This window comes from Rhagoletis pomonella, unplaced genomic scaffold, assembly GCF_013731165.1.
Source record: "Rhagoletis pomonella isolate Grant_MI unplaced genomic scaffold, Rhpom_1.0 Rhpom_scaffold_00013, whole genome shotgun sequence".
NCBI classification, from domain to species: Eukaryota; Metazoa; Arthropoda; class Insecta; order Diptera; family Tephritidae; genus Rhagoletis; species Rhagoletis pomonella.
This window is the reverse complement of record NW_023458567.1, coordinates 4076320-4086425: the sequence shown is the minus strand read 5'-3', so window position 1 is coordinate 4086425 and position 10106 is coordinate 4076320. Positions and strand designations below refer to the sequence as shown.

The window sequence follows — 10106 nt, the reverse complement described above, 5'->3', positions numbered from 1 at the left end:
GCTCAATTATTTCCTTAATTATAGTTATTTTATTTCCTTTAATCTATTTTTGTTCGACATCAGCGCAAGGCGCCTCTTTGCTTTCAATTTTGTAAACAATTTTATATATTTTTTTTAATCTAATAGCCGCGACCTTCGTTCCAATTTATCACAGCAAGCAAACACCAAAAAAAAAATCTAATAAAAATGCAAAATATTTGCTAATTCACACATTTGGCAGCGAATTAGTCGAGTAAACGAAGGCAACAACAACAAGGCAACAAGTGTTGGGGGAAAATTTTCCCCGGTTTTAATTTTTTGTGCTCTTTCACTGTGATTTTTATTTATTCAGCATCTATTTCGCATTATTGCACTGATTATTTATGTAGAACACCTTTATTTATTTTGTTTTCTTTTCTTGTCTACTTAGCGTAGACAAAACAAATTTTTATAATTTTTTTTTAATTGGATTTTTTTTTACTAATTTTTGGCACTACATTCCGAAAATATAGGACATTTTTCGCAAACTTTTAGACATGTTTTTTAGAAGAAAAAATTGTACAATTATTTTTTTTTTTAATTTTTATTTTAAAATTGGAAATTTTTAAAATTTGTTGCTGATAAATTAATTTTTTTCTTTAATTTGTAGTTTTATATCTATATAAATATTTTTCAACTTTTTGATTTTTTTTTTTAAATTAGTTAATTTCTCCATATTATTTAAGTTTTCTTGTATTTGCAAAATTGTTGTACATCTTTCACGTATTTTTCAATACTTTTCTTCACTTTTTCTACTCTACATGCTTTCTAAATACATATCCACAAACTGCATACTCTCCCAATTCGAACAGATATGCAGGGCTCTATATTAAAATGTTATCTGCAGTTTGACAAATTCTCGCGTCGCCACAATAAAAAAAAAACACAGAAACGCTTAGAAAAATTGTAAAATTAAGGGCGCGCGCGTTTCACAGTCCAATACCACCGGACGACAGTCCAACCAAGAAAAAGAGGCGACAAAAAATCAACAAAGCTCGATATGATTCTTATTTACATTTCATGCGCACGTTTCGAGCGAAAACGAAACGCGAGCTGCGTGCACAAAAAAAAATAATAATAATAAACCAGCAGCGACGAGATACGCGCCGCGTTGCCGCCCACCGCACACCACATAGCCGCCCAACCATGCCAGCCAACGCGCTAGCATAGGAACGACCGACAACCGGCTATTTTACAATAAATTGTTGTTGCCCTTTTTGGTTTCCAACACGTCATTCGTGTGATTATTTTTTTCATTGTATTTATTTTCTTTTGCGCCAGAGCAGCACCGGTTAGCGCGTTGAAGCGGTGCGGAACGGCGGCTACGATAGGTGCCAGCGGCCGCAATTGTGCACCCGCGCGCGCACAGTGGCGACGAAGAGCCCATAAAACGTTCACGCTTTGCATAGATTGTGGAAAAGCGCGACGGTGACGACGACTACTGAAATCACACCGACGACGAAGATAGAGAATCGCGTTGCTGTGCGAATTGTATCCTAAGTTATTTACTACGCGCGCGGTAAGTTGCCGCCGCTACCGTTCGGCTGTCCATCTTCGCCGGCTCTGGTGGGCGTTTGTGTGTATGTGTATGCCTTACAGAACTGTTAACTACTACTTGTTTTCTTGCTTACGTACGTTTCGCTTAGCGTTCCGCGTGTGATACGTTTAGTTCGACAGGTAGAGCAATACTGAGGTAGCTAACGAAATGACTGTGGAACTATAAGGAAAGTGAGATACCGAGCGCCAGAGAGAGTGTGTTGGAGCGGCCGGGCCACATTCGAGAAAAAACGCAGCGAGAAGAGCAAACACTTGCGCTCGCCTCAGAAGACAGCGCGCGCGGCAAAGCAACGAACAAACAGCAGGCCCACCCCAATTTCAATTGTCGTCACCGATTGCTTGCCGTCTGCCTTCCTTTCTGCTGCTTATCTTTCGCGCTGAGTACGTGCGATCGGGTATTTGGGTATCGGAAAGGTATCCAACTACATAAGGAGTAAACAGAAAGTTCTTGCACTTCTGCGAACAGCAAGTGCTGGTGAGCCGGTAGTGCAGCCGAGCAATCAGCTGACTCTCACGCTCTCGCCATGTAAACTCTCATACTCTCATCGCTCGCTGACTCTACTCATTCCACATGCGAGACCGACTATCCACTAGCGGCATGACACCTTCATCGACTTTTTGCAAATGTTGTGCAAAAAATTTTCCACTCGTTTTCACGTTTCTTTGCCTGATAGGCCGTCAACCATCGTCGTTGTGTTGCACTGTGCCTTCGTGCATCATCTTGTGGTATGCGGCTACAGCTAAATACAATTTTCCCTGCTCAGTTTGAGTTAGATGTTGTTGTTGCACTTTCTTGTGTTTGCAGCCGACTATGTATTTATGACAGTTTTCCACTCACATTCCGCCTCTACGGTGTGGAAGTAGTTGGCGAAGAAGAATAAGCAGCTGGTGGGATGTGGAAGCCAGCAAATTCAAGTGTGCATTCTACGTCATTTCGAGAACATTCTTTGATACTTTTGGGTGGATTAAATTGGCTTAAATGGGATAGTTGAGTGGCTTTTAGTTAAATTTTGATAGTGTTTTGTTGAAAATAGAAGTGTTTTTCAGTTTGTTCGTGGAATTTCGGCAAGTTGTGTTCATTTTTAAGCAGTGCTGTGCCGTACGAGATTGAAATAAATTCATAAAAGAATGGCTATTTTTAAACTGATTTTACCATGGTGCTTTGGAGGCTAGAAACCCGAAGTAAGGTCGATGATCTTCCATGTGCAGCAGAAATGTCTGGCGTTTAATAGAAAGCTTGCGTAAGGTCTCTACTCGGGGTCCTAAGGCCGTGTACACTTAAGCGATATCGAGCCTTTTCGACTTAAGGACAATGCTCGGGGTCCTAATGTAAGATTTCTATTAGACGCCCACACATATTTGCAGCATTCGTGGAATCCAGTGTTTACCACTTAAATTTTTCTTATAGAGCTCCCATTATACGTCTCTTATTACACATTTCTGCAACACGTGGTAGATCCAGCTCTTTATAGCTAAAGGTGCATTTCGAAAGGAGAATAGTTACTGGAAAAGAAAGCTATGGCATCCGAAAAGTCACAAAGGACCAGAGTTCGGCAAAGGTTTGTGTGCCCAATAGCCTGTCGAAAACTATTATCTTAAGTTAAGCCACATGTAGAAAGCTTCCATGGAACGGATCTTGACTTCATCGCCTTTAGTTAATTTTTTTACAGTATCGGTAAAATTTTTATAAACGATATTCAGCCTTTCGCCGTTGGTGAAAGCAGCCCAATGTACAATAGTAACAGGAATAAGAACGCCGCGAAAGATGGACTACACAGGTAGAAAAACTGACCGTCTCCACCATATTAAGTAGCACAACCAAACGTTGCAGTTCGAACAGCTTTCCACAGAATATCTGCTGGCAATTCTAGTTTAAAGAGAGGTATCCAAATAAAATTAGATCTTCAGACCCCACAGACCGTGTTGCTATGTTTGAAAGACGCTCTACTAGCCACTGCAAGCAAGTAAATATGTGGTGATCAGACTTTTATCGAACCGAGATTTTCATTTGCGAATCTCGATTCTAATTTTGAAGTTAACGTTAAGTAGATTGCGGTAGCTGGCAAATTACTGACCCTTTCAAAACCGAACTTGTCTTGTCACGAGGAAAACAAAAATTGCTGAATTCCAAAGCTTGAAAGGACTGGCCTGAATATTTCCTGCGAGGCAAAATACTAAGGTATTATCTTTGACTTTAAAATTACCTGAAGGCGAAACGTAGAGGAAAGAGCAAAGAAGGGCTCACAGTCTTACGATAGATGATCTGATGGAAAGCACTAGAAAATAATTGGATTAGTGCAGCGACTCGCAAGCCTCGGTATATCAGACGCCGTGAGCAGCACATCACAAGAATGACTGAACATGATATTTTACTTGAATCCACCACAAGTCTTCGTAACAGGTACAGTCACAAGAGGGGCCCTTAAACTAGGGGAATCAAAATTGTAGAAGCAGACTAATTACGGGCACGCAGCGGTTTTGAATGTAATTAATAGCGGACGACGTAACGGAATCAAGGCGACTTAGATGTTCAAATTGATTACCTCACGTCAACCTGGGATTTTAGTCTTAAGATTACCATACAAAAGGAGTCGGCTCAGGTCTTTACTCTAAGGACCTGCATATATGGCAATCATATTGCCTGCCTGATAACTGCAGTGTCTTTCAGGCATATTTTTTGCATAGAGAAGGCGGAAACGCTTCTGGAAACACGGAATAGTAGTAGTAGTAGTTCTGTCAGGGAACGTTACTAGCCGGCATTGAAAACGTAAGGTTCCTAGATAGTACAGTTCAACGCAGTTCGGAAGTGTCGTGTTGCGTTGCTGGTTCCACTGAGTCACATCAAAACCTCCATGGCTCCAGTTTAGACAAAGGTTATGAGGCGACAGATCGGCACAAAGTTCCTTGGTATGAGACACCTATCCTATGACTAGACGCCTATGTATTCCCACTGATCAGCCAATCTTGAAGCAGTCATTTATCTGTGAGTCATACAACCGCTAACATACATATGTATATATGTACCTGTGGAATTAAGACTAATAAGTACAACGTAGTAAATTCTCAACTGTCATGTGCCCACCACACCAAACATACATACCAGTTGATAAGAGGCCTGAAGTGCTACTAAATCCCAATCATGCTCCTCGCTGTCTAACGCATGTTATTTTTACGATTAATTATTGTAGTTTGCTTATTGGCACTGATAAGGGGGAGTTTTGTTGTAGTAAAAAAGAAAACTACATATACATAAGCCCTTCAAGACCACGGAAAAACCTTCAACGGGTCATTGGTAGGCAAAACCATAAAAGTATAAAAATATTTCGGCATAATTGTGCTCTTTTTTGAATAGTTATTCGCGTTCAATGACCGACCGACCTCGCTTTCTCCCAGCACAGCTCTCATCCACAAAAAAAAAAAAAAATTAAAAAACACTAACAAAACAGCAACTTTCGAACTAACGAGGAAAAATGTGGCGCACGAGTGCAAATGCGCGATTGATAACGAAAAACGTATGTACATACGTGCAAATGTGTGCTTGTGCGACGACAAACTTCCTTCTTTGACTGGTGTGAAGGCCGAAATGGGAGCGCGAAAAAAAACTAAAGCAAACGCTATCAATTGCGACTAACAGAGGCAGGGAGTGGGAGACCTTCAAAAACAGCGCGTTGTTTTTTCGCTGAAACTATTCTTTTTGCTATTTTTGTACTTTGTCGGTTTTGTTTATTTTGCGAATTAGCAAAAAGTGGTACGAAAAAAAAGAGATTAGCAATAATAATAATTTTTTCTATGCTGGCATAAAGTTTTATATGGCTTGTTTACGCAGCGTAGGCGCAGCGGAAGGTTAGTTCAATTTTGTTCACTAAAAAGCGATTGCGAATTCGTTGAACTTGTTTTTGAAGGCTAACGGTTGTTTAGTTAAATAAATAAGGCGCAGCATGAAAATGTATAAAAGGTCAGGCTTGATTTGATTAGACTGACTGCTCTTGTCAAGAGCTGACATGAGCGTTGAAAGAGATTTTTCCAAATGTCCAGAGAATCCCCCCGCTGTTAGCAGCTGCTCAGGGTCGCTATGTTGTACACCGCTAAGTTCCAGGAACCAGTGTAGATGGACGTTTACAATTTGGAGAAACAATTTTAGAAGACAACCATGCCTTGGAAGATAATCCAGCAAAGCTATCCTAACTTGTCAGTCAACAAAGTTAGTCAGTTCATCACAAGAATCCTCCAAGATTACGCATTACATCATGCAGGATCTCCTTTCAAGAGAATGGCCCTTTTGAGACTCCTATATACTTGGGGAATGGCACATGGCAGTTTACTACTCCGAGACCTCCTACGAAGCAACACAGATCCCTTTGGTCCAATCATGATTTTTATCTACAATGAAAAATTAACGAACTGGAAGCAAAACAAAGATATTTCGGTTATTCAAAGTCTAGACTGTCTCTACCCCAGCTGAAGTTTCAACGATTACCATGTTCTACGATATTTAGGTCGGTAGAGATGCCTATGCCATAGATGCCATAGACTCAGCTTTCGACATTTGTAATACATATGATACAAGTTGTCAGAATATATCTGGAGCTCAGCTAAGACATTGCTTTGTAACCCAACATACAAAACCCATTAAAGATGCTGTAAGAACGATAACAACTTCGTATAATTATCCCTGATTTTGTACAAACAGCCTTCGTAATGGATTGGACAGTTCTCAGTCTTTTTACAGAATAGTCCCGCGAAATATGTCAGCAGTATTTTGATAGAAAACAGACTTTCAAAACTGCAGAGGTCAGAATGAGGCGACCGGGGTTTTCTTCTCTGCTGAAGTTGCCTGTAAACTGCAACAGAAACTTTTAGGGACTTGTTAAAATATATGAAATGGAAGTTACATATTTTCTCAGTTTGAACGACCGACTGGAAAAGAACTTCACTACAGTTGGAGCGTCTAATCAGTGACAGTAGGGTGAAAGCAGAACTGACCTAAGAGCTCTATTGAACTTGTATACCATTGCTTTCGTTTTTCCAAAGTTCGAGAAAGCGGCACGGATGGTTCAAGTTGGCTCTAAATTAGTCTTCTTATTGGTTAATGATGCTAACCAGCAAATTTAACTTCTGAATTATCCATAAGTAGACCACTCTGTGAGTTCTAAGTCTGCATCTTAAAGCGATATAGGTGAGTTTACTGTCTCTCCAACACTGTCAGTTCGGATTGTGTCATAAAAAACTTGAGTAATTTCAAGCTCATGAAGAAACTCAACATGGAATATGATAACAGTCGGCCAGTGGGAGATCCAGTACATCACAGGATCTACACGATCTATCGTTGTCCATGGAGTTCCAATTAGCCCTACAACTTTAAGTTCCACAGAGTGTGATATGAGGACTCCTCCACCATACCAAAAAAACTATTGTCCGACGGATTAAAAAGTTTCAAGCAACCAATATGGTTGGGGTTTAGCTTTGTATATCTGCTTAGGTATCCCGTAAGAGGAATTTCCTCTTGTCTAGGTTCTAGAAGTCATTTAGACTTTCCGCGAAGCTTTTTTTATCATTCCTTTTAACCTCAGAACTCTTCCTTTATCCAGCTTTTTCTGCAGTTAGTCATATTTGACATCGTTAGAACAAAAAATTTTGCGAAAAGGTTTGACCAGAAGGTTGCAGTTGAGTTTTTTGTCCAGAGCCATCTTTAGATCCTCTGGTCTGTATCAAGCATAAGTATCACAAATCGAACTATGATTCAAGATCTAAACAATAAAATCAATAAATGCCTTGTGCTAGGGTACAAAAATAAAATCTTGAAGTTGTTTGTTTATGAAAAAAATTCCACCAGCAACAACACTAAAAATATGAACTAGAAAAATATACATACACAAAAAAAATATCCAAGTATGAATATACCATGCAGCGGTAGGCAGTGTCGAGTCAAATCGGCGAGTGCTATAACGGCAGCAACGGCAACTATAACGGCAATAGAATCGAGCGAAAATAAACAACGAACAAATAAAAACAACAAACAGTCAAATATGTAGCGTGCCAACAACTAAAAACACAACTAATGTGGCGGTGATACACTTGCAAATCGCGTTTATTGTTGTTGCTGCATACATACACCAAGTATGATAGAGTCAAAGTCCACAACAAGGCAACAAAAAACAACTGCAGCAACTGACCAACCGTGAGACATGTGCTACGAACAGACGGCGCGCAGCGGTGTTACGACGAAGAGACGCATGAGCCGAATCGACAGACGAAATGAAAATTTACGTATTCGGCAGTGGTTTGCAAACAAAAACCAGAGAGGTGAAATAAATTCGCCAGCAACGAAAATGCGCAAGCGATGGCAACACTGAAGGCCTAACCAGTTGGCTGCGAAGCAAATGTCAACAGAATCCACAAGAGATTGACTAAATAGAGAGTGTTGAACGCGAGTGGCCGCGAAGGAGGTTGTGGAACAAGCAGCCATACAAATTGGCTGGGAGAATGAGCGCGAGATCTAATATGTACAATATATGTACATAGCTCGCTGAGAGCGTGAGTGAGCTGCTCCGTGGGACTGCAGAAAAGTCTCGTGAGTCGACGGCAACACGATGACGACAACGATGTTATTTACCTTCGCCAACTCAACCGCTCTAGCGTTTAGTTGCCACCAAAGTAGGCGCTCGTGTGACGCAAACGATTCGGCACGAAGCGGCAGCGGGCGTTTGATTGGCCAACGAAGAGGACTGGTGTGCGCCTCGTGTGCGATTCGACGGCGAGTGTGTGTAGTCAAAAGATAGAGTGACTAGCAAAAAGAGTGTGAAGCAGTTGAGCGCCCCTTGCGCCGCCAATTGGTTGCAGTTTCTTTTATTTCTTTTTTTCTGCGTAAACTGCAAATGATTTATTGTCCAAAGCGGCGCCGTCTTCAAAGCATTTCGTTGTGCACCGCAAGGCAAGGCGAAGCAAACAAAATGCAAATATTATATGTAGAGTGGAAGATAAAGAAAACAAACCTGTGCCAATAGTGCGCGCGTAGCAATAACGAACGCTTCGGCTATTAAACTTGAAATTCTGTCGCGGTGTGATTTTTCTTTTTTTTTAAGCTTTTTTTTTCATAATGCAAAGCAATCAAATGAAATGTGTATAGTAATATTTTATAATTTATGACAACGCCAGCGTTTAAGCTTATGAATGATATTTTTTTTGCTGCTAGTTAAATGCATTGTGGGCGACAAGTGTGTGGCGCGGATACTTTGACATAGAAATGCTAACGCATTATTCGCTTGTTAAATCAGCTAGCAAATATAGCTGATTAGCCGTAAATAATTCCTTCTGCAAATGATTTGCCAACGAATTGGCACTAGGGGCGCAAAACAATTCAACTCTGTCTCTTTGTCTATACAAATGTCAACAAAAAATATCAAAGCGTACAAAAGTCATTAGCGAGCAGCGAATTCGCGCCGCCAGTCACACACACTCGCACCAACACATCGCCGTCGCGCTCTTTTTGCTGCCGTCAAACTCATTAGCATTTCGCACTTTATCGGTACGCATCATTAGAAGTCGTTTGCGGGCACACACAACCAGTCAGTCGGTCAGCAGAAATCGCAGCAGCAATGTTACGAGCACATACCACCAACGAGTGCTGGCCACAGTCATCTTTCGCAACACGTTTAAACAGGTCATGAGGCAATTCGATTAGTAACGCCATTGGCTGGCGCTACCGGATTTGTGGCGTTCGAGGCGGATATTGAATGTAGTTACTAAGTACATATGTATGTACGCTAAATACAAATTGAAGCAACAGGCTGCAGCTTAGTGGCGGATATACAAAAAGAGGTATGTATGTTGTAAATAATCTACAATGTATCACTTATATACTTGGGTATCTACATATGTGTGTTCTATCCTATTTATGCAGCGTAAACTGTAATGACAACCAGCAGACGTCAAATGCTGGAATTAATCATGTCAAATGTGGAACGTGAAGCTGTTGTCCACACAGATGAAGGAGGGTATGTACAACGCATCGTTGATTTACCATAGTCTGCTGTTGTGACATGTGAAATATTAAAAAATTAACCAAGTGTGTCAAAATGTAAGAATTATCGGCAAGTCATGACCACCGGATGCATTCAATAATTAGTTACATACATACAAGCGCAGCGAGATGAATAGAGAGCTTAACTTATCAAGGCTTGGAGGAAAACATTAAAGAAGAGAGTATTTTTAGATAAAATAAATAAAAAGAAAAAAATTAAACGATATTTAAAAATGGTGAGTACGATTAGTAGAGATTTTCAGAGTGGTTTTCGGAGGTAAAAAATTGCTATGCTTATGTAGTGAGGTTCGCTTCAATTACATAACTCGTCAAACGGCCGGATTATTTGGGAAACTAGGGCGAGGCCACTGTAGTTGAGTGATTAAAGGTTCATACTGTTACTCCGTAGGAAGAAGTCTCGATCTCTGCTCAAAGCAACATACCGAAAAAATTATAAAACAAGTTTTTTTCTACACCGTCGCCCCTCGAAAGGCAATGCCAAACCTCCGAG

General features: G+C 40.6%; 1 protein-coding gene and 1 long non-coding RNA gene across 7 annotated transcripts in view; both read right to left on the bottom strand.

Annotated features, from left to right (window-relative positions):
* The window catches only part of LOC118748538, a 99895-nt gene extending 95763 nt beyond the window's left edge, over positions 1 to 4132 (bottom strand). The window contains exon 1 of the long non-coding RNA XR_004994064.1: positions 1654 to 4132. This is a non-coding gene — a long non-coding RNA (uncharacterized LOC118748538). The remainder of the gene's footprint in view (positions 1 to 1653) is intronic.
* The window catches only part of LOC118748531, a 303574-nt gene that overhangs the window by 134176 nt on the left and 159292 nt on the right, over positions 1 to 10106 (bottom strand). The window lies entirely within an intron of this gene.